Source organism: Cygnus olor, chromosome 6 (genome assembly GCF_009769625.2).
Source record: "Cygnus olor isolate bCygOlo1 chromosome 6, bCygOlo1.pri.v2, whole genome shotgun sequence".
Taxonomy (NCBI): domain Eukaryota; kingdom Metazoa; phylum Chordata; class Aves; order Anseriformes; family Anatidae; genus Cygnus; species Cygnus olor.
In genome coordinates, this window is record NC_049174.1 from 3,179,905 (window position 1) to 3,199,841 (window position 19,937).

At 38.7% G+C, this 19,937-nt stretch overlaps 1 protein-coding gene across 1 annotated transcript in view; it reads left to right on the plus strand.

Moving 5' to 3' along the window:
- The first annotated feature begins 2,914 nt into the window (after positions 1–2,914).
- Positions 2,915–19,937, plus strand: part of TMEFF2 (transmembrane protein with EGF like and two follistatin like domains 2) — a 326,923-nt gene continuing 309,900 nt past the window's right edge. The window contains exon 1 of the mRNA XM_040562211.1: positions 2,915–3,011. The gene's annotated coding sequence lies outside the window, so the exon portion shown is untranslated. The remainder of the gene's footprint in view (positions 3,012–19,937) is intronic.

Here is a 19,937-nt window from a genome sequence, read left to right on the forward strand (position 1 = left end):
CATTCAGCTTTCAGTCCCAGCATCTTGTAACATACTCAAAATTGAGCTTAAACAGAAAAAGAAGGCAAAAACAACTCTTTACAAAAATAAAAAATATCTCACAATATAACTCACAATATAAAATGTAAATACTAATCCCAGAGTAAGGGTACATAATCATGAGCAATGAATATAGTCGCTGGTCAGTCCTTTGATGCAACCAGCCTGGTCAGCAGCAGGCTGCTTCACTAGACATGCCCAAGTTGTAGATGAAGCAGCAATATGTCACACAATACATAACAAATCCATCAACACAGAGGGCTTGGAGGAAATGTGTATCGTATTGCACACAAAAAGTGGGAGAACTTGAGGTCCCCCTTCCACTCCAAAGACCCAGCTAGAGAACACAATCAGGTGAAAATAGTTCCAGTAAATATGCTGCAAGCTTGCCAGCAGAGTGCCTCTTACACTTCTTACTAGGGGACAAGAGCAACATCTTCAAAAATTTGGAAATCTTTCAAACAGCATTGAAAAGAAACAAGCCACTGCGGCGGTGTCAGAGCTGGCCATTGTGGAGCTTAATCCAAACAATATTCATTCAGAACAGGAAAGAGCTAAGTCTATTAGGAGACTGCTAGTGATTTATTTGCCTGTTTTATGGAGTCATGCAGTGGGTAAAGGTGGCTAATCTTGTTGGGCTCCATTAAGGAAGTCTCTTCAGGCTTCAGAAAGCCATGCATACCCACCTGGGCTTCACAACCAACATGACTGGAAATTTCATTTAATATTCACAGTCTATTTGCATGGGCATGGAAGCAGACTTGCATTAATAATACCTGTATGAAGGGCCTAAAAAATCCTGGTCACATCATTAGACATGCTCCCTGGACATTTATTCTGCATCAGAAAAGTCTCCTTACTACCTCCTTTATTTTTGTCACATCCACAATGTTTTTAATAATAGCTTTATAGTACAGCTGAAGTCCATGGAGGAAGACATTTTTTAATTGATTCTTTTTCTTTCTGCTAGAGGAGAATAAAGACTTTTAAATATGTCTAACTGTATCTGACTTGCAGGGAGAGATACTACTCTTACACCTTTGAGGTATAAGATACAGAAAAGCAACCATAGGAAGATCATAGGCAGGATTTGCCTAGGAGAGGACATGAAGTCTGGATTCATTTTGTCACCTATTAAGGAGACTTAGGACACTAAATCTGTACTTCTCACAATCCAGGATTTCCCCTGGAAATGTTTTACATATCCAAACAATCACACAACCAAACTAGTTAAGTAGAAGCTATGGAGCTGCAGAACAGCTGTGCCCTTCTCAAGGTCCTTTCAGGTTTATGGGAAAGGCTTGTTTTGTGAGAGTAATGTTTTTTTCCGAGTTTGCTTTTCTTTTTCCAGCCCAGAGAGAGATGGTTTTAAATTGTGAAAACACACTGTGAGGTTGTCAAGGGGAGGATGGCTGCACGCCAACAAGTACATCTCCACCTCTGAAAGATAAAAGCGTGCCCTTTCCATGGCTGAGTTGCTGTAACAGGTACACTCACTTAAAACCAAGAGCTGCTTTCTGCCACTTGCTCATGGCACCGCATCAGACACGGCTGGGGCTCCGGGTGCCCCCTTGCCACAGGTGTCAGTGCCCATGCCGACGGCAGCTCTGCTCCAGGGTAGCGGCATGGCCTGGGCCAGGCTGGGAGCTGCCAGTCTGGGCCCTTCCTGGGGGTCCCCCAGCATCAGCACTCAGCGCCACCGACTTGTCAGTGAAATCCAGACGTCCCAGCAGTTTGGGGGATCTGGTAATGCGTGTGCAGCCTCACAGGAACACAGCTCCCCTAAAGTCTAGATGAATGAAAAAAACGAGTTTGGCAGCATTCAAGCAATACATTTGTGAAGTCCTTTGGAAAGGGAATTCCAGTATAATTCAGCATGATTGTAAATACTCTAAAATGTGTAAGCCTAAACGGCAAAGGGAATTGTATACTGTAGTTTGTGAAAAAAGTTCTGTGCAATGTACTGGTTTGAGCTGCCCCACTTACCCAATGCTCAGTGGAGTTAAGTAGTTAAATTTATGTGCATGGTACTGAAACTGTAAAGCTGAGTGTCAACCTCAGACCTGTTTTTTCCTAAAGCATAATAAAAATACCAGTGGAAAAACTCTCCCAAACCTCAGTCTGGTAAAAGGACTGCAAGTCAAGCAGAAAATTTAAAACACCTCTGGTTTTCCTGACCAGGCTGTCACAGCCTGATCTGCTGTGACAGCACGGGAGGCACAGCCTGAAAGCACATTGGGGAAGGGGTCATGGCCTAGGCCCCTCTCTTTTTGACAGAGGTGAAAGTCTAGGCACAGAGTGCCTGCTTGCATGTGCTAACAAGGTGGCTGTTCTGTGAGCCATCAAAGACGGAGGTAGGACATGAGGGCTTTCTGCCTCCTGGGAGGTCCCAAGTTTGCCACCATCCTTCTTTCTGGGCTGGAAGTTTTCTTAATTTCCCATTAAAGCTCTAGCTGTGAATGTACTTGCTCATCCTTAGTGTGAAAAAGACAGTACTAACTGTAACGTACAGCTCTCCCTAAATTCTCATTTGAGGGTTTCCAAAGCCATGGCGTAGCAGTGGCTGACCTTTTCTCCCTCAGCCAAGGTGCATGAATTCGTTGTGTGACTTGGGTGAGCACTAGCAAGAGTCGGCCTGCAAAGCATAGTCCTTCTGACCACATCACATTAGAGGGGGGTCTAGAACCCCCCTATGAACCAAAAAGCCTCCCTAACTGCTGACCTAAACAGATGGAAGAGCTACACCTGAGTGGGTAAGACTGGCAGGCCATCTCAGGTGTTAGCGGTCTCTTGGAATGAGACAATGAGACAGGGTAAACGAAACCGGCTGGAGTTGGGGATACTTTTTGTTCACAGACAGCTGGCTAGTGCTCTCTTTCTTCAGAAAGTTAGCACTATGGGGAGAAAGTGTTATATGCAAAGCTGGGAAGAGTCCTTCACCGTGCCAGGTACCCCAGGGAGAGGCTGTGAGGGTGAGTTACTATTTATGGCACAACCCTGCTTTTCCCATGATGTGGATGAGATAGGAGAATACATCATTCCTGAGGTAGAGGCTTAATGAGATGAGAGATTGGAGAATGCAGAACTGAGTTGTCCTGGCTCTTTTGGGTTTTTTTGGAACATGTGAGGTTAAGGACAAGGTGAAGTTACTGGTGGGTATGTCTTCTAAAACATTTTAAGAGGGCCTTTCTTATGGGTGTGCTGATTTCTCTGTCTCTGATTGTGCATGGATAAGTTTTCTGACTACACCTGAAAAAGTTCTGAAGGTTCTCTGCAAAATAACCAAATAAATGGCTGTGTTGTGTACCCTAAAGTACTTTCAGTACTTCGAATTATTAGCAAAACTGTTTGTTCTTGTTTGACTCGGGTAGTCCCAGACTACTTTTATTTTGCATCCTTACCTCAAATGTAGGATGCAAAGTGTTTAATGTGTGTATTCTTTCCAAACACGAAACTGAAGTTTTTGCTGAAAAAGCGTTTTAAAAGCAAAAAACATACTTTTTTTTTCCTGTTTGACAAACTAATTGAGGAGTTGAGTTAATGTGTATTAAGATCTACTGATTCAAATGGGCACAAGGTTTTTGTGGAGGTATACTTAACTCCTTTTTCACTGTCTCAGGAATTAGATGGGTGAGTAAAATTTCAAGTGTAAATTATTTCAATATTTCATTCTCTTTTTCCCCACATCTGGAGTAGAAAATTTAAATAGTCAATCCACTGAAAAGATTCTCCAGAGCTTAAAGCTAAGGCTAATATATTTGTGGTTTTGAATTCTTGATTGAAATGCATGAACACTTTGTTTTTACTTTATATGTTATTTATGTTCAGCTTTAAAAAAAAAAAAAAAAAAAGCTAAGTCTTTCAACGTACATTTGTTTGTTTGTTTTTGCAACTCTGAATTCCTGAATCTGAATGTGAGATTTCCGGTGACTTGCAGCCAAACTGGGAAAGGGACATTCTGAATAAGATATAAATGTTTTACGCTATCAGAACCCAAATACTTAAACTTTGAGGTTGTCACATATGTTGTTGTACAACGTGTAACAAATGCACCATAATCAACAAGAAAAACTAAACAGCTCAATGTACCAGGGTGGCAGAGGTTAACTGTAGCTGTACGGGGGGGAGAACAGAGACGAACTCTGTTCAATTAGTGATGAAGACTAATGCATCAGGAGTGCAAAGCACATTCTGAAAGACAAATTTTCTCTTATTCCTTCTTACTACCCCCCACCCCTTTTTTTTTTTCTTGCTAAGTCTCTGCAGCTACATTTCAGAGTATCTGTACATACTTGGAAAGATTGGAAAAGTCTGTACTGACAAACACCTCCGCTGACATCAAAGGGATGACATACCTCTTGTCTCCCCTGCTTTAAGTCTAAATAAATAAAAATGCACAAACTGAAAAAATATATCTACTGCTTAAAGAAGTGTTAATACTGATGCCAGAAGGAGAAGGCAGACACTACCTAAAGGAAGAAAAAAAAATGAATTAAAGGTAGCTATGATCTCCTCTGATCTCACGCATCTGATGCTGGTTCTGACCTACCAGGCCAACCCTTGACCCCGAGTCCTCCATCTCCCAGTCGCATCCCTCACCAAAGGCAGCTCTCATCTTGTGCTGCCTTTATTTAAGCCCTTTGTATAAGGAAAGCCCTTATACAGCAAAGCCTCTGGGATCCTTCAGCAAATCCTTTAGTCCTGCTGCAGTCACTCCCCAAGTTAAAGCTAAGCCTTTTGGGGCTGTCCTGTTGCACTGAGGTCACAGGAGTTATGGATTTCCAACAGGAAGGGCAGCCCCTCCTTCAGACTGAAAATGGTGCAGTGAACAATCATGTTTTTCACTTTGCATTTGATATTATTTCTCAATGCTAGGAATGTGGGTGGTACTTTCACAGCAACAGTCTCAGGAAAAGTAAATATGTATGTCAAATGCAATATGCCATTAGGCTTTTTGCCTCCCACTCCCCTCTCACCAACCCCCTGCCCCAATACAAACCATCAGGAGGAAAAAAAATATATATATATAGGATAAGAGGAGACACCCCCCCATATTCTGGGGGAGTTATCAAATATATGCTTAGCTAACTGTTCTGACAACAATTCTGTTCTGAGAGTCTCAAAGCAGTTTTCAAAGCATGATTATGTTTTTATTTAGGTTTTACCTTAATAGAAATTCTTGGTGGCAAGTATACCTGCATACTATTTTAGGTAATGCCATTAGATATAGCAGTGACAAGTTAGCAAGCATGTAATATCCTAAGGCAAATAGATTTGTATGTTCTTTTTCAGACTGGATGATTGTCGCACTCTCTAAAGACATTTTAGATCAGTAAGAATGTCTCCTCAGGGAATCATAGTGATAACTACTTTTGACAAGTAGTAATAACAGAAGTTCAGTCCAACCATGAAATGAAAGACTCATGCTGAAGCCAGGATTACTGGTAGTGGACTGCAGGGGCACCATAATTGCACACCACTCGGTTTAGTGATGGCACATCTGCCTTCACTCTGTCTGTACTTGTGAATTTAGAATTACCTGTTTCATAGTATCAAGCAAAAAGCATAATATTGATTTGAGGAGATCAATCGTAAGAGGCATTGTTTTAACTTATGAGTAGGTAAGATCAATCCCTTCCACAAAAAGCCATTGTATTTTATGTTACAACTTGAAATACAGGGAAAATTCCCAAATTCTCCATGTGACTGATTGACATCACTCCTATCTGATTATAAACAACTTAGAGGATCTTTCAGTAGCTCAGTTAGGTGGCAAGATTCCCCCAAGCAGGTGTTATCATTGTATCATGGTACTTCGGGGTTACCCTTTGCAATGATGACTCTCCCTCAGCTCTTCATTGTTGTTGCTACTTTACTGAGCCATCAAAGGCTATCGTTATTACACATTGACACCGAGCTACAGAACGGTTGATAAATCTACATTCAAGTTGTGTTTAAGATCAATATTATAGCAGTTACCATGCCAAATCGATATTAACTAAGTTGCTAGCTCCCAGTGCCTGATGTGCTGTAATTATTCCTCTTTTCACATAGAATATAGGAACCTAATCCAATGCTCGCTGAAGTCAAGAGAGACTCTCATTGATCTCAGGCTTTGGATCAACCCTTGCTTGCTTTTATTTACTCATATTTGTCATAGGATTGTACAGAAAATTGCACACAACAGAAGGCCTGTTTATTCGGTCCCTACATCATGTTGTAACGTATGTACTATGAGCTTCTGCTGTTATTAAAGTTGGCATGAAGATGCTAACTTGCCATGGTTGGATTTTTGGACTACTTTGGTAGTGTTATACAGACAGTGACTGCTTAATACAGATTTTAAAGAAATTGCTTCAAAAATAATGCATAAATTCTGATGATACAGCACTTTAGGAACAACACATTTGACACAGATCAAGTAAGACTAATTATCAAAACAGACTTGTGTAATCATTTATGCTTCCATGTTTTAATTGAACAGTAGGATATTTCTTTCAAAAAGTGTGTTAATTGGGGTCTGCTCATGGGAAGGGCTGACTAATTGAACTGGCATGAGCCTGATAGGTTTTGTCATTAAAATGTTAACTTTTAATATCAGTGTTACATTACAAATATTGTCTTTCTTTCAGTTGAACTAGTCTATCTGGCACATGCTAGCTCAATTAGTAGCTTGCTTTCGTGAGCAGACCCCAATTAACACACACGTTTCTTAAAGAAATACTCCACAATTTAAATTAGCACATTTACATTAGAAGTAATTATACTGGTTTTGGTTGATAGCTGTTCCTAATTTTTGTGATGATTAGATATGCTTTAACGGAAAATAACACTTGCTGATTAATTAGTCAAGTCATACTCCATTTTTGTAGATCTTCAAATGTGGAAGACAGAAAAGCTAAGCTAAGACCATAAATGGGGGGAGGACATTGTTTATAAACAATTTCCCCACACAATAGGCTGCTATCTCGTCTCCCCTGTGGTATACTAAATTTTGTTTTTTATGACTTGTTTCTGTATATATGGCCTAACTCTGACCTTTGAAGCAGAACCAAGTGAGGTAGCAACTAATTGGGACACCTCAGCTGTAAGATAGGTGAGCTCATTATCTTCTGTGAGTGAAAATACCTAAAAAGGCATCCTTGGCATAATGCAGATATGACGATGAAGGTCTAATCCAGAATGTCAGGGGAAAAACAGGGAAAGCAATGAGCTGGAACAGACAAAAGTGTCTAAGCTCAGCCCTCCTGCTCATGAAGGAGTCTGCTCTCAAGTAACTGTTTAGGGGACTAAAGAAATGGCTGTAAGCTCTCTAAATGTGTATTTAAGAAATATATGAAGAACCTGATCAATATGTAACATAGGCTCTTTGCTGTCATTGACTTCCCACGTGACTTGAAGTAAACCATGCTGAAAGTTTTATGTTTGAGTAGTATTGCTGCTGTGTGACAGAGTTTTTGTTTTAGAATAAAGAAATGTTTCAGGTTTAAAAAGGTTTTGGTACTATAATCCATATAAAATATATGAAAGGTTTTTTACAATTTGCATTTACATTTCGAAGGGATCATTAAGCATCATACCCATATGATGAGTCATTAAATCTTCCTACCTCTCTGTGACTCACCTTTAAAGCATAACTTGTGGCTGGCCAGAGCATTCCTTCCCAAAAAGGCATCCACTCTTCAGGAGATGCAATCTAACGTTTTGCTTTGGAGTGTGTTTCAATGATTAATCATTCTCATTGTCACAAAACTGTCTAATTATCCACCTGGACTTTCTATGGCTTCAGTTCTTGACTTCTGAATCTATCTAATTGTGGTGGTGTGGTAGGGATACTTTACTCTTCACCACTGGTTATTTCTCCTTGTTTCAAGAGGTCATATACTCTCAATGTTCCTATAAAAACGTACTTAGTGTTCTAGTGTCCCTCTGCAGAGCTAGCAGGAATACCTATCCCTAAGATAGGGAGGATAAACACTGTCATGCTGAGAGTCCCTTCTGTTGTACCTCTACATCTTCAATCACTGAAATGTTTGTCTTTGAAGTGTATGTATCCAGTGAAACAATGGTTCTGTGTTGTCAATCCATTTCTAAAAACAGCATTCTCCAGAGCTCCTGTACATCTGATATTTGGAGTTCTCTTAGATGTTATGTGAACAAGATATTTAAATATATATATATTATAACCTATATTAAACCTGACTTGCGTAAACTATAAGCTTTGTCAAAACTCATCTGAAAGAAGATGAGAAATTTTGGTGAGGGCAAATGTAATCAGGTTATAGCTGAGTGGTTCTGTTTTTCTTAACCCTCCTCTATGTAATGGCTGTGAAAAACAAGAGAATGCTTTTTCGAAGTGAAGCATCTGTTATGAACAGGCATGTGTGCCATGTAGTACAACATCTGACAGGAAGCCGTACTTCAGAAATAATGCAATCCTCTGGAGACTTGTCCAGCAAAAGTATCACTCAAGGTCACTGCGATTCCACCTGCACAGTGGTACACACAGGCTGGGAGCTGCTTCAGAGGAAAAGTTGTAGGGTCACATGAGAGCTATGTTGCTTCTAAAAGCAGAATAACCTTTTTTTTTGATCTAGCTCAGGGTAAATGTACATAACAGTAGTGGAGAAATGAAAAGCCAGATGAACAAAACAATTCCTTCCCAAACTTAACAACTCACTTCTGGAAATAAACAGAAAGAGCTTTATGTCATACAGCATGAATCTTGAAACTATACAGTGTATTCAAAGAATATGGTCTGTGGTTTTCTGTATCTGTATGTGCTCAGATGTGTTGTTAACCGACGGCACGCAGGTAATGGAGAGTCAAATGGAGGATCTCCAGAGATGTATGCACATATCAGAGTTAAAATTATTATCCTTTAAATCGTGGTAGTGATAGCATCAATACAGTGCCACAAGTATGTTAAGGCAAAGAACAAAACAGCCTACTATCACAGATCCTGTGGGGCTCAGCTCAGGTGAATCTGTAAAATAAGTCATCTTTTAGCTAAAGAGGAGAAACATGAATTCAGCATGGTGTTGAGGCCTATTTTGAAGAAGAGTGCTTTTAATTTCTCCAAGTACTTCAGCATTTCCTTAGCTGTGCTCTCAACCTGTGGCTCAGGAGAGGCTCACTGCTGTTTGCTCAGTCAGTGTCCAATGTGCGTGGGGGCTGTAGTGCTGCTATATGTCTCATTTCTGTGCCATCACAGGTAAGGGAAGAGTAGACACAGAAAAAGAGTGAAAATAATATCTAAAGACCCTGTTACTGAAGAATCTGCTTGTACTTCTTGTGAAGAAGAGGTTACTGCTCCCAGTAAAGTGATAACCCAAAGCCACTTGCAGAGCTCTGTGCATCTGGGACACGCTGAGAGGAGTTCTGTGCACTGTCACCCAAGTTTCTCAGATGCACTGCTTTTCTTCCCCCCATGTGCTTTGTGCTTCCTGTTAACAGTAGAAATAGTATCACACTTCAAGAAATAAAAAAAAATGACAACTTACGGCCAGCCTGCCTTTTCTCTAAGAGGATTTTTTAGCTTTGCAAATGTACGTATTATTTAATGCCTTAAGATGGAGTTCATTATTCAACTGGAAGAAAAAATGCTGTCAATAGAAGATCACCCTAAAACCAACAAGCAGGACTTGAATTCAGTCAGAAATCTGAGTAGTTTATATATGATGGTGTGCATTGGCAAGAAGCTGTATTGTTACATTACTGAAGGTGAATTTGTGACTGGAAATACCCCCAGACGCAATTTCCTACTCAGCAGTAGATTTTAACAAGGACACGGCTTAGGTGACTGATGAGGTCTTTTCCCAACTCTATAATCTGTGTTTCTAAAGGGGAAAAAATAAAAAAAAAATCCTTTGTTCAATTAGGTGATAAAATTAAGAAATGAACACTAATGCCATCTTTAAAAGACTGTAAGCAAGGGATGGCTATGATATTAACCAAGATATTAATGTGTTGTTCTGTATTTAAAAATTTTAATCTGAGTTTAATTGATAAAGATTCACTTCGTATTGGAATCAATGAAAAGGTTTGAGGGAGAAAAAGTACAAAATGGAAGAATGGGGCTTTCTAATTTGTTGAGGTCAAGGTATTTTGTGACATAGCATTTTTCTAATTCCTATATAGTCAAATTCCCAAGAAGTCTGCTGCTGTTTAGATATATCCAAAACTTCCTACATGAAAGACAAAGGTGTGGAGGCATCCTTCAAAAGGACTGAGCAATTTTTTTAATACTGATCAATAGGCAGGGTTAGTTTCTTCAGTAATCTTAAGATACCTAGAATGTAATGAATATCAAATAAAATGTGTAACCATAGGCCTCAGATGAGGCCTAATAAATCCCTGTAGCCTTGTTCGAAATAGGTTATAACACTTCCATGTTTGTTTTTGAGTTTAACTTGCATCTCCTCATAATGTGACTGTAATCCCCCAAAGCCACAATGGTGTAAGAAATCTACCCTGAGTAGGGAGCAATATTTTGTCCTAATAATGCCAACAGCTGTCTTCTAACATTTAACCACGTAACAAGGCTTAAAAAAAAAAAAGAGAAGCAGCGTGTACACAGACAACTGAAGTGTGACCATCAGGCAATCCATTAGATAGCCATAATGCACACAGCTGGAAGTTTTTTTTGAGATGGCATTTGATATCATCATTGTTAGCCTTCATATAATGCAATATTTATTACAGTAAGGGAAGAAGGGAGTATTTTTAGCTGCATCTTGAGTAACTTATCTCCATGGCAACCCCTTACTTTCCTGCCCTGTTGCTGCTCTATAGAATGTTGTCACATTAATAATAAATGGAACACATCTAACACATTTGGCTACTGCTTGGCTCCCAGCCACATATTTCTCTTGTTCCAGTTGAAGGGTTTGCAAAGCTTAGGGTCCATAAGCAAATTTCACTCATTTTGTTTCTTAGAGAAAATTGCCTTGGATTATATTAAAGCACTCAGGAGGTTTCATCAATGTATGCATTGTGTTTGTTGGGTTGTATTTTTTGTTTGTTTTTGTTTCTAGTTCCACTTGAAAATGCCAAGGAAATCCATGAACAAATACAATTAGAAAAGCTAGAAACCCAGCAGCTGTGGAGTAATTTTATTTGACTTACATTTGTATGGATAAGAAAACAGCATTTTTTAAAATTGCTTATGAGGAACCCCTGTGACATGTTTTTGAAGAACAATACTTTCATTAATGGTAACTTGAAGCAAGCAGCTCTCCAAGTGAGATCTTAGACTTGCTGATCATGTATGCATATATACAAAAAAGCAGCTGCAAGCAGTCAATCCTCATTTTGTGGTCTTAATATAGGGATTTCAGATTTGGCAAATGCTTGTTATAAAGGTGAAAATAATAGACAAAAGAACGTTGGATTTCATCTGTAGTTGGTCATGTTTTTTCCCCCATAGATTCTAGCACTAGTGAACAATACAATTGCAATGTGCTTTCAAGTTCACATACTAGGACTTAAAATATTCCCTGCTTGGCATGAGAAACTATTTGGAGCCTGTTCCAATGGCACTGTACAAAAGTACTTAAATATTACATATTCATATCTAAACAACAGTCCCAATTTCTTTTGTCCAGTCTCCATCTCTTTTCAACCCTTATTTTGAAATCTGCATGAAAGAGGACAATTAGAGCTGTGTTTGTTGTATTACATGATTATGTGATCTCTTTATACAGCCAACCTTCAGTTTCTTAGACACCTCCTTTAACACCTCATATGTGTGCCAATAGAAATAAGGACTCCATCATTATTCGTGGAACACCTATTGCATTTTAGTTTACGTAATGTTATGAATGATAAGTAGCTGGTCTTGGATCATGTATGCATTGATAAAATTTCCAGCTATCTCCCTCAAGTTCAAGACATGAACAATTTTTATTTTTTGTATGTTTGTTTATTCAGGATCTCAAAACAAACATTCTGCTGTAAGTTAAGAAAAGAGAAGAGCATCCTCAAAATTTACAGAACAGCATTTAACAATTATTAGTTTATTAGTTGGGAATGCCAGTCATAAACATGATGTTGCTACTCCCAGAATTTATAAATAAGGGAAAAGAATAGTTCTCAAGTTCTCAAACACTACTGAAGAACTGGAAGTTTCTAAAAGCCTGATCCAAAATACTTAATAGCAATCCCCAGGAGCAATATTACTGACCTCTGAGCTTTGAGTCAGTCTCTACTTCATGAGGTCAAAAGTCTGTAAAGTTTTTACTCCAGACGCTTTCTCTTTTTTTTTCTTCCCTTCCTGTAAAATGTCTAAAAAAAACTAGAAGCCCTCATGCAGGGACATTTCTTTTTTTTTCTTTTCTCTTTTTGTTTTTTTAAAATCTTAAACACATACAAGGAGTCAGTTTGCTCAGGGAAAGTAAAAAGTATCTTTTTTTTTTTAAAGGGGGCATTAAACAGTTCTGAGTCTCAAATTCAGTAAATACTCTAGCATTAGTACTATTTGTATTTGGAGAATCCTGCTTGTAACACAATAATGGCGGTACTACCTTTAAGAGAAACATGCTGTGTGTATGTAGAACCCACTGCTTCTCAGTCATAGTGGCCCTGTTTAGTAAAAAGCCCCACTCCTAGGACTTCAGACGTTCATGTTATTTAATGTAGAACTGGAACTTGCTTGACATCTGCTGAAAGTCCAAAAGATGAATGAACCTGGAAAGGAGACGATTTTCTCTCTATCGGAGCAAGTTGCTTTATAGGATAGGTGTGCTTCTGAACTTTAAATGAGGGGCTTTGGGCTGTGTAGTGTAGTGGATAAAATAGGAAAATAAAGTAGGCAAGTAGATAAGAAAGGCGAAGTCTTGCAGGATGCTCATCTCTTGAGCAGCTGGAATTCAGACTTCTCAGTTGTTACATTTAGCATAGCAGAAAGTCATGTTATTAATTAGGGAAATTTTCTAAAGTGCTATGAAGATGAAACTTTATATGTATAATTGCTATTAAGGTGATTACATGTTAATTCTTGGTTCATCTTGGCTTGAGAGAAATCTACAGTCAAAAAGTTCCTATAATTAATTTTTAAGGGATAGATTTCAAAATGAACTGATTCTTTCATCTAGGACTTAGTGAAGAGGAGAAAAAAGGAAGATTATTTCTGTTCTAAGCTTTGTGATGCTTTCTGGGAAGACCAGGATTTTTATTTTTTTTTTAAGGAAGCACTTGTAACTGAGGCATCATCTTTTAACAGTTTTGCACCTGACTTCAGTGCAGTGAGTCTGGCTGTATAAAACAGGAGGTCTGACCTCCACGTATGACTCTTGGTTACAGGCTGCATTTCCACCTCACTTCTAGTGCTCTCCTTCAGCCTGTACAGGCACTGTTATAATAGGTTTGAAAGTGGTTGCAGTGGCTGTCTACATTGTGGAGTTCACTGTTTGACTACACTGGATGAGGGCAAAAAGCACGTCTTATTTTGAATATTTTATTAAATATGTTATGCTTAGTTTATTAAACAGTGTCTTCTCAGAGAACTCTAGATATTTGAAGAAATTCTTTTCATCTGTGACATTATGTATTTCCCTGATTTTTACTTGATTTTTTTTTTTCCCTCCCCTACGTGTCACTTAACTAAAAATGCTGACTGGAAGCCAGAACCTCAGCATCAGTACAGGAGCTTTAAAGCTGAGATTACTGCATTCTTTGTGCAAAAAAGGTCTCTTATTCTACATGTAATACTGCAGATTTGGAAAAACACCATGAATTCTTCCTATGCTACATGTGTTTCTATCCTTTCTTAGTCATTGGAGCACAGTACTGTACAGTAAACTAAATCCCAAAGACCACCTTGAGCCTTTTGCTGTTTCCATGATTTAATTCTCTGTAGCTTACTGGCTCAGGTCTTATCTGAGAGCAAGATAGGGGTAAGCAACATCTTTAACTGTTTCACTAAACACAATTTTCCTTTGTCTCAAGGGCACCGTTTTTACTCATTTTATTCTTGGAGTTACCTTTCATCAGGTATATAATGAGCTACTTTAGATTCAGAAAGAAGAGACAGCTCTGCCTGAAAAACAGTCATTAACTCAAAAATTTGGGGAGGGCTCCAAGCTTTCTGCGGTGTGATTTTTCCATTTTCCTGCGCTGTTTCCCTGTTCAAACCTGATCCTGTAAAAGTGTGTGTGTGGGGGGGGGGGGGGGGGGGAAGACAATAAAAACTGAACAAGTATGAGACAGACATGCGTTCTTTGTGGTGAGATGATCGTACTCAAGCTTTTCACAATTGTATTTATTTTTCACTTTCTCTTTTACAGTACACCTGTCCTATGCTGGCATGGTTCTTGAATGATTCTCACTTTCAAAGCCAGATTTGTTCTTACTAGCACATAATAAAAAACATTTCCTGCTCTTAGTGAAATGCAGCTAAACAAAGATGCCAGATGGGGTGTACTTATCAGCTTTTTTAGAGTAATAATAATCTTTGCTCTAAATAAATAGCTTTAACAGACTATAATAATAACCTCTTGGCCAGCATACCCCAGGTAAGGAATAGGTCCTCCAGTACTTCTGAACACTGAGATTTTTGCAATCAATCTAGCTGAAGCTTGTAGCATAGTTGTTGGTATAACTGAAATAACAACATATGATGGGTATACATGCAGCTTCAGACAACTGCTTGCACGGGAGTGGTGTAGCAGCTTGTCATTAATAGGTGGGATTCCAGTCTGACTCATATAGGAGATCTGGTCCAGGCTGTGTGGTTGTTTTTTTTTTTTTAATTAAAAAATAAAAATAAAAATCAAGCTTTGCTGCTGTTTATATAGCAAGGGTTAGTTTTTTTTTCCCTATATAGCTTCTGTATATTTGTGTTAAACTGATCACTCCACTTTCTCTTGCTCCCTCTGCATACACTTATATACTTTAATATGTCTGTGTACATGTGTTTATATACATTACACTTCATAATATGTAAGCAGTGAGTTAATTCGTGGTCAATCCATGTTTTAATGGAGAGTTAGTTCCATATAAATATAGATTTTGAATATTTTAAGATTTCCAGTATGTACTAGTACATCTAGACTTCTTAAAAGTAGCGTATCTGTTACGTGCACAACAACTTATACCTAAACATTTGACAGATGCAAGCATGCAGCCTTGGTAGATGAAAACGTGTGCATCTGGAATGTCTTACTGCTGAGAATAAGGAGCTATTGTGTCCTGTTGAATGTACAATCCTGAACCATCTAAGCTGCTTGTTTAAGGTATGATCTAGGGAAAGAATTTGGCTGGGCGATTAACTGCAAGGATGTGATTACAGCTTTTGTGAGAATATTCGTGTTATTAAAATGATACTTCTGCTTTTTCTGTGCTACTTGTAACTCTGCTTGATGGGATATTTGCATTCTATGTAATTCAAGCATAGTCACACAGACACAGAATGAGTGAACCAGTGTTTTCCTGCAACAGTTTAGCTAGACAATGTGACATAACTGAGTTGTAAATCAGACTTCAGCCTTAATTCATCCCAAATGTTCACTTCCTCAGTTGTTGCATGATTTCTTCTTTTCATTGTGGTTTGTAGAATATGTAGAAACAAACATAAGTAATATTTTGGGGAATATTTAACTGCTCTAAAGAAAACAAAAGAAATGAGTATACACTCATCTGAGCGCATACTGGTTCATTTAAATGTGCTCTGAACTTGCTGATTATCCTTTTCTTTGTCTTGAACTGTGTGACTAAGAGCAAGATCAAGCACTTGCTTAGATCTGTATTGCTTGCTCTCTTAGAGTTTGCTATTGCTATTGCCCTGTTTGCTATTGCAGAGACAGTCCTCAGGTGCTCTGCTAGGAATTGTCTCCCCTTTTGAGGCCTCTCTTTCAATCTCTTTCCCCTAGCAGACAATCAATTCCTAATTCATCACCGTATCTTTTATGAAAAAATTGGTTCAGTCAAATTGGTAAATTATTAATTATTCAAACTTCCTTATAAGAACTATAAATCCTCAATGTATAAATACACTTGTCTTGGTAGTGGCATTGAAAAACGTCAGCCAATTCTATAGCTGTCTCTTCCAAACCTTGGCTTGCCCTCGCAAAAATCAGTGAGGTCTGTATTAGCTGTCCCACCCATCACAACAAAGCTGAATAAATATGTCCCATGCTAATCTTTATTGAACTTTCCACTGTGAATGATTCTACATCGCATGAATCCCTTCAATATCAGTGCGCGTAAATTGTGTCATCAAGGATATGGCAATACAGAAGCAATTAAAAGAGCAAACAGAATAATTCAACAACTTAATTTGTGTTCTGAAAAGGCTACAAATGAAGCAACTATGACAAAATCAAGAACCTCTAAGAATTCATAAGCTATTACCATTAGATTACAATGTTATCATATATATATGTTGGGAAAGGTAAATCCTCACCTAAATACAGCACGTAGGGAAGAGGAATCTCGTTTGCTTTTGCTTAGTTCTTACATCATACATCTTTTTTTTTTTTATTCTGAATTCCACCACACATCCTTTTTATAAAGTTTTCTGATTGTGATTTGAATCTCATGGTCTCATATGAAGACACAATCATAGTCTCACGTGTGCTACACTGGGCAATATGCATGCTCCCTATGCCAGTCTTATTCACGTTCCGTTTTCACATCCCTCAGGATGTTGAGCATGGCTACAGATGTCTCCAACTCCTTTGACAGACTGTTAAAAGGGAAGTACAGCTGTGGTTTATTGGTCAAGTATTCCAAGAAAGACTTTTGGCTGTTTTTCAGATGACACTGTATAATTATAACCATGTCAGTAAAAGGAGGTCAGATCTATCTTTCAGTCATGCTTTATTATGGTGGAAAGACTTTGGAATAATGCTCATGTGGACACAACACCCAATTACTGGTTATTGATCTGGCATCATTCCATGTCAAATCATAACTTGATTCTTTTGCACTGTGATCTCAGTCAACTGTGGCACTTCTATCCTTTTGTTAATATCTCTTTTGTTAGGACGTTGTAGAGTAAATATTTTGGTTACTCAGTAATGGGCATCCACAGATGTGCTTTGAGGAGGAAGGAGTATATTTTCTCAATTCCCAATGGGAGAATATCCATGAAGCATCATCTCCACTTTTACCACTCCCAGAAATGGGATGCACACTTTAAGTGTAAAGTAGTATGTGCTCTCTTGGCATAGGCATGTTGGTAAACAGTAGAGGGTACAAACTTCTTCCCTATTTCATGTGAGGTTTATTGCAACTGATGTCTTATGGCCAAGGTTTTCAAAAGTATGTAGCGTTAGAGGAAGTAGCTTGGCAAAGCTTAGACTGCTCACCTCTACCAGTGAGTTAAGTTTTCCTAAAAAGAGTAACTTTTAAGGGATCTTACTTGTGACATTCCAAATGCAGCCAAAATACTTCAAAATGTCAGTATTCTCCATATGTTCAGGTGAATGTATTGTTAGCATAGTTACAACACTTCACTCTTCTGGAAATAGAAACCTGCATCAACTTTCCAGAAAACTCGGTGCTGAGAACTCCAAATGTAGTATTTAATTTCTTATGTGGGCTGTTTTATCATGTTATTCTGGAAGTAGTTCCATGGGTGGTGGGGTAGGAGTACATGTGGATAGAAAGAGCTGAGTTTTTGTGGATCTATTTATAGTATTCATTAATTGATTTTATTCTTGTGGTTACCCTCCCATTAAAATCTATTTGAAGCTAGAGTGCTCTTGCCTATTAAGCTATTCGCCAAAGGTTTTAAATTACTTTGATAGTTTAAGGCAAAAACAATGAGATGCTAAGAAATGAGCATATTTTTATAAAATTTTACATTCATAATTTCTCAGCCTGTAATATTCTTTCTAGATTGGTTCAGAATCTCCACAAATCGTGAGTAGGAAAAGGCCATTGAAATCGGAACTAGCTCTTGCTATCGAGCTCAAGCAGTTTCTAGAATTCAAAATGCCATGCTTAGCTTGTGTCCTGCTCAGTGTGTAAGTTCATTATAGTTATGTACAGAGGACTGGAAAAAGGGTGTTCAGGTGAAGATGAACAAGTAATAACATTTTTTAACTTAAAAAATAAATTAGATATGCATGTGCCTTTCTGCATTAGAGCATGTGGGAACACAGAAATGATGGTGCCTTGCACTGTTCTCCACAAGTGCCCATGGTCCTGCTGCTGAGCTGTAGTACCGCACAGCCCTGCTTGTTGGCTGCTGGTGGGTGACCCAGAGCAGAATGGTTCAACATGAGCTGTGGAACTCTCTGTGCCTGAAGAAGCAGCCTTTGCCGATGGCACCCAGGTGATGCTGATAGTCTGCAGTGACACAACAGCTCTTGTCCCTTGTGTTGGTGATTCCTGGGCCTGGCTGGCAGAAGGTTAGCCTGGTGTTACAGGTGCTTTAGCTTTGATTTTTTTGCCTTCTGCAGCAAAATTCCCATTCTGCTTTGCAGCTGCATTTGAATTGGAAAAGTATCTTCAATGTCCTTTAATGAAATACCTTTTTATGAAGATATCAGGGGAAAGTATAGTTATAAACACTTTTCATGACAATATAAATTCACACATTTTTCATGCTTCGTTGGACTGACTCTGCAAGATCAGCATAAAGCCATCTAGAAGACTATGTACCTTTAGCATACTGATAATATTCAACAACTAGATAATAACATTGGTGACATTTGCAAAGCCTCAGAGACTTAGGCCTTTTTTTGCATTGACATTAACAGAAATTAGACATCTCCACTTCTTAGGCAGTACTGGTCCAGCGACCTTTCTCTTCTTTCTCCTCTTTCTCAGAAGAGTATTTTTGCCTGCTCTTTGTGGCAGCTGTAAGAAAACAGCAAAATACTTGATTTTCTTGTCTCTTCTCATATTTGTCTTAAAATAGTCTTCCTTTTAAAATGTTTGTCAGAAAGTGTTGCTTTGTAGACTTATCTGATTACTAAACATGTTGAGCATTTGAGCCTTGGTTTCTGATTAGAGCTGACCAGAGAAGTAGAAGCGTCAGATGGAAGTGACGAGGTGTCTGATGGTTATTTATCCCTGCCTTGCAAAAATGTATGTATCATATTCTGCTGCTCATGGAAGTCAGCAGAACTGGCCTCTGCAAACTCTCTTCCCCTTAATTTGGGAGTACTCCTATCCACTGCAAAAGGCTATTTATATTTCATTATTCACTACAAAGGTAGAAGATTGACAACTGTGCACTACTATTTTGCCATAATTGATCTTTTCAAAGCACTTTGGCTTTCTCTCAATATCTCAGCCATTTTTTTACTTTACTTTCCTATTGCAATAGGAATATTTTATCATTTTTTTTCTTAGAGAAGTGGGGATTGAGGTATCATGTTTTTAACCACAGATTGCCTTTATTCTGCATTTATTCTGATATCCAATGTTATACTAATGGAAGTACCCTTCTGGCAGGGTGACCCACGTTATCAGTAAATGCGTAATTGACTTCTCTACTAAATCTGAGGGAACAAAAGGGACTTGGAGATCAAGAGCCCTGTGCCTATCTGTCAGTGCCTCAGCCTGTGATCGCTGCTTATGCTGCGTAGCTCTTTGTGTAGCTTGCATTTGATGGCTAGATTGTAGCTTGGTCAACGTAAGTGGTAAATGACTGTGCAATTGTATCTCATGCTGTTAATCATCCTACCTGCATCTCTACTTAAAAAGGCAAGGAAAGGTACTCTGGTACTCAGCATTGTAGATGTACGTGAGTCTGTGAAAGAGAGGGAATGGGCAGAAAGAGGAGAGCGGTGAAAGTTCAGTACTTTGCAACCAGCGAGGAAGGACCATGAAGGCAAGACTGAAACACTTGAGCTTTTTGTTCAGTCATTTCTACCAGGGGGAGGAGACAGATCAAGAAAGCATTGTATAAATACAGTGAATGCAATAGGATGTTCTCAACACAC